Below are 5,126 nucleotides of genomic sequence, written 5' to 3'. Positions count from 1 at the left end.
CTATAGATATATATATATATATAGATATCTATAGATACATATCTATAGATATATATATACACACACATGCATAGGGCCGTCTATTTGGGGCAGGGGTTTCTCCTGTAATTGTGCTCATGGATCCGCTTACATCTCTCTCCCTTCCTCTCTGAAATTATATATATATATAAAAGAATTACAAGCATAGGGCCATCTATTTGGGGTAGGAGTTTCTCCTGTAATTGTGCTCATGGATCCGCTTACGGAGTAGAAAATCCTTTGCTCACATCCCTAACGTGCCACGAAGTCATTACCTCCATGACCTCAGGAAAGTGACCATCCTCCCTGAGGCTCAGTGATCTGCTCTGTAAAAAACAGCGTTAATAATACTCACCTCAGAGAAGCGAGGATCACGTGACGGCATCAGGTAAAGCGCCTAAAATTGCTGAATAAATGCTGCATAGCTCTCTTCTCTGAGCGCCCAGGTGAAGGCCCTGTGGGGACAGCTGTGTCCATTGCAAACCCGTTTATTAACCTCATTCCTGTCATATTCTGTACCATTTTATTTCTTATTTGCACAGGAGGAACGGAAGTGCAGGGGGAGACAGGACTGCTATTTGGCTTAATTACACTCTACAGGCTATTTTTTAATGAGTATTTTTTAGGCAGCCACAGGTTTGGAATCAGAGTTCTTTATAAACTCTGTATGTTTATGATTTGAAGCCAGAACATTAATTTAAATATAAAACGTAGTGACTTTGGAGTCACTTATGAGCTTTGTCTGTACCGTCCTCCCCCAAACACAAGACTCCGGGGTCTGACGTCAGCTTCTGGTCTCCAGGTAATTGAGGAGGGAAAGCTGAGCACGTTAAATGGCGCCATGAGGAATCCATCAGTCACATCCAGAGACTGGGATATTTTAAAAACTGGTCTCATTTTCTCAAGTCAACAGCGTGGGATAAGCAAAGAAGCTAAGACTGGAAAAGACTTAAGGGACATAACTACCTAATGAAATGAGTAGACTCTCTTTGGATCCTGATTTTTAAGAATTAAAAATAATTATTTTTAGATTTTCAGGTAAATTGGAATATGGCCTGGCTATTTGTCACTGCCAATAAATTAATTTTGTTATGTGATAGTGGCGATTGTGATTATGTAAGTCATTAAAAATAATTATTTTTAGATTTTCAGGTAAATTGGGATATGGCCTGGCTATTTGTCACTGCCAATAAATTAGTTAATTTTGTTATGTGATAGTGGTGATTGTGATTATGTATGTTAGTGTATCATCTTAACATTTTGTTGTTGTTAATCCTCATTTGAAGATATTTTTAAAGAGTGGGAGGGGGAGAGAGAGAGGGAGAAAACTGATGTGAAAGAGACACGTTGATTGGTTGCCTCTCTCACGTGCCCCAACCAGGGTCAGGGATCGAGCCTGCAAACCAGGTACATGCCCTGGACAGGCATCATACCCAGGAGGACCCTTCAGTCTGTAGGCCGATGTTCTATCCACAGACCCAAATGGGCTAGGCCTGCAGCTAGATTTAAAGAAGCAAGAATCTTTTGAAGTTGAATAACTAAGGATTATGTTGTCCCTATACCCAAGCACTGTGATTCCCAGTCCTGTAGAGAAACGGGCATTTGTCTGTGTGTCCAGAACCCCAGGGCACACACCTTCATTGAATCCAATAGAATCCCAGACATTTACCTGAGTAGCTCCCACGCACGCATCCCTTCAATCTCTCTTCAGGTAACTACTCTATAAATAAAAACTCATCTTTATCTCACTCAATCTCTGAATCAGAAAATCTATTAAGACAGGTAATGGAAACATGTTCGTTTGAAATTGTGCCCGGTCCCTTTAGAATGTGGTGTTTACCCCGACGACTGACATTGTGAGAATTGCTTGACGAGGCTCACCCCTGCGTGGCTATCCAGTTAGAAGGGAGTCGTGCTACCTGGAATTTAATTTGTCACACAGATAACAGAAGAGACAGCAGGTGTTTCGGCCTAACCCCGTTGGTTATGATTAGAGGTATTACCCAGCTATGAAAATGAATGTTGACATACCACTTCGAGAGCTCATTTTCTCCTGCGGGTGACATGCCATTGCATATCTGCATCGCATGTGTCCCCACCTGCCAGAGGAAACGCATTATTTGTTGGGGCCATTTGTCCTAAAAGCAGATATTGTCTACTTCAATCAATTTTCGGCTATTAATGGGAGCTTTTAACTGCATTGGTGAAAGGCAGATATGTTCAATTAGTATATTTTTTCAGGAGCGACATGACATTTACTCGGAGGACAAATGTAAGGCTGCCAGAACCTATTGTAACCTGTAGATAAAAATTAACACATATAAGCCATGATGGAGGCAGCTGTAGGGAACAATTCATTTGCCACTGACTGTACAGTCTACAGGAGGCAATGAATGGTGATTGCCTTCCAGGTATGGAATGAAAAGAATAAGAATAGAGTATATACAAGGGCAAAAAAAAAAAAACATGTCTGGCTGGTGTGGTACAGCCTCATTTTGAAGCTATTTCTCTTCTATTTTGAAGATGTTTTCCTGAAAAATTTTTGAAGTTTAAAAAATAAGTTAAATTTTGCTGTGTTGGTGATCTTTCGGGTAAGTGAAAAATCCACACGCAGTCTTGAAATCTGCTCCACCTCCTATTTTTAACCAAATTTTTACAAGGAGAGAAAAAAAAAGACTTTCTATTGTATTTCTTTTTCCTTGAAAAATCTGTTCCTCCTTGCAAAATACAATGAAATAGTCAAAACACAACAAGGAGCAGCAAGGAAGGAAATCCACAGGCCAGCTCCTCTGTCCGGGTCCCCGGGCTCTGACAGGATGCCCATCAGTATTCATACATGGGAACTAGAGACACCAAACTGAAACACACTCCCCCAGGAATGCATCTGCGGGCACGGGAAAGGGGTTGGGAGAGACTGGAAGCTGGAGGACCGTTGCTTTTGTAAAAAAGTGCCCCAGCGATTCTTTCCGTGGTGCCCTAGTTTTGTGAGCAGCCTTTTAGCCGGAGGTCTGTTTATTTCATTGTTTGTCCTTGTGATTTGGAAACGTGATTAGAGCTTTACAGTGAGAGATGAATTGTCTGGGGAACGTACGCTATGGTTTCAGGGAAGAAAATGTAATTTTCAAGCCAGATCGGCTATATATTTTATATTCTTTATATTAGGTGGCCATAAATGGAACTACAGCAAGAAAGTGTGAAAAGCGGGGGGAGGGAAATGAACTTGAGAGTTACGTCTTCACAACTATATTAAATGTATATTTTAGCCTGGCTCAGTGGTTGAGCGTCGACCTATGAACCAGGAATCTACCAGGGTTGGATTCTCGATCAGGGCACATACCTGGGTTGCAGGCTCGATCCACAGTAGGGGCTGTGCCGGAGGTAGCCGATCAGTGATTCTCTCTCATTATCAGTATTTCTACTTCTCTCTTCCTTTCTCTCTGAAATCAATAAAATAAGATTTTTAAAAAATGGTGGCAGTGTAAAGGATCGAGTACATTTTGCAGAAAATCTCATGTATACTACATAATGAACACTGGAAAGGCATAAGGATATCAAAAGTAGGTACAATTTCTGTGTCTGTTCTGAGACACAACGTGACAGTATTCTAAGCACAGGCATACAGTCTGAGCCGAACTCTCTCTCACAAGAACGCAATATAGGAAATGGCATAAGGATATCAAAAGTAGGTACAATTTCTGTGTCTTCTCCGAGACAACGTGGCAGTATTCTAAGCACAGGCATACAGTCTGAGCCAAACTCTCTCTCACAAGAATGCAATGTAGGAGATATTGCAGTTCCCATTTTTCCCATGAGGGGAAGTGGGTTACACAACCTGCCCTAATATTCCATGATCGTACAGCTAGTATGAGAAAACATTTTCTGAATCCACAGCCACAGTTTTCCTTCATTATTTAACAGATTTTATTGTTTTAATGTTTATGTTGATTTTTAGAGAGGAAGGGAGATGGATAGAGAGAATATCATCAGCTGCCTCCTGCACGCCCCACACTGGGGATCGAGCCCACAACCTGGGCATGTGCCCTGATCAGGAATCAAACCGTGACCTCCTGGTTCATAGGTCAATGCTCAACCACTGAGCCATGCAGGCCGGCTATTTTACAGATTGTAAACACACCAAGAGTGTCTGAGCCTTAGTGGGTTTGGCTCGGTGGATAGAGCGTCAGCCTGCGGACTGAAGGGTCCTGGGTTCAATTCCAGTCAAGGGCACATACCTGAGTTGCAGGCTCCATCCTGGCCCTGGTCGGGGTGTGAGTGGGAGGCAACCTGTCGACATGTCTCTCTCACATTGCTGTTTCTCTCTGTGTGTCTTCCCGCTCCCTTCCACTCTCTCTAAAAATCAGTAGAAACTCCTTGAGTGAGGATTAACAAAAAAAGAGTCTGAATAAGGTGAAGAAACAGGAAAATAACATCTTAAATTGGCTTCATGATTTGCCTGATTTTGGGGAAGAAATGAGAAAAAATTGTTAATGATTCAAATCAAACACATTAAATTGACACACTTAACCCTTATTAAAAGAACTTGTAGTTGGTTTTAATGAGATATTTTCGACAATTTATTTGAGCAGCCTGTAAGTAAAAAATCAAACATGTTTCAATAATATTTTCCCTCTCAGTAGGTACTTGTTCTTTCAATGTTGATAAACCCCTAGGATTTAAATCCATTGATTGACGATTTGGAGCTGTTTATTTTTCTTTTATTTTCTATTTAGGGCTTCCTGTGACAGGAGGGCTTTATGAGGCGAAGCTAAGGATGAATGAAGGAACGGTCCTCATTTATACACCCTAATTCTCCTCTAGATAGTTTATGATAAAGCCACTTTTATTTCCTGTTGTTGGATATCTTTTCAGAACAATAACGGACCAAACTCTATACACAATCAGCTTCCAAGTATACTAGTGAGACCACATGCAATCTCTTCAGAAGGAATTATCTATAGCCAATCTTGTGCAGAAATAAAATGTATATATGATATACAAATATAATATATAATAGATATACAAATATATAATAGATGTTTATATATTATAACAATATATAACATGATTATATAGTATATAAGTGTATATACTATATAAACATAACTATA

The 5,126-nt window shown here is 40.5% G+C and overlaps 1 protein-coding gene across 1 annotated transcript in view; it reads left to right on the top strand.

Moving 5' to 3' along the window:
* Positions 1–5,126, top strand: part of LOC102257561 (BMP/retinoic acid-inducible neural-specific protein 3-like) — a 44,716-nt gene that overhangs the window by 37,936 nt on the left and 1,654 nt on the right.

The sequence above is a fragment of the Myotis brandtii genome, unplaced genomic scaffold, assembly GCF_000412655.1.
Source record: "Myotis brandtii unplaced genomic scaffold, ASM41265v1 scaffold612, whole genome shotgun sequence".
Lineage (NCBI taxonomy): Eukaryota > Metazoa > Chordata > Mammalia > Chiroptera > Vespertilionidae > Myotis > Myotis brandtii.
Note: the sequence above shows the minus strand (reverse complement) of the source record. Positions and strands in the feature narration are given on the sequence as shown.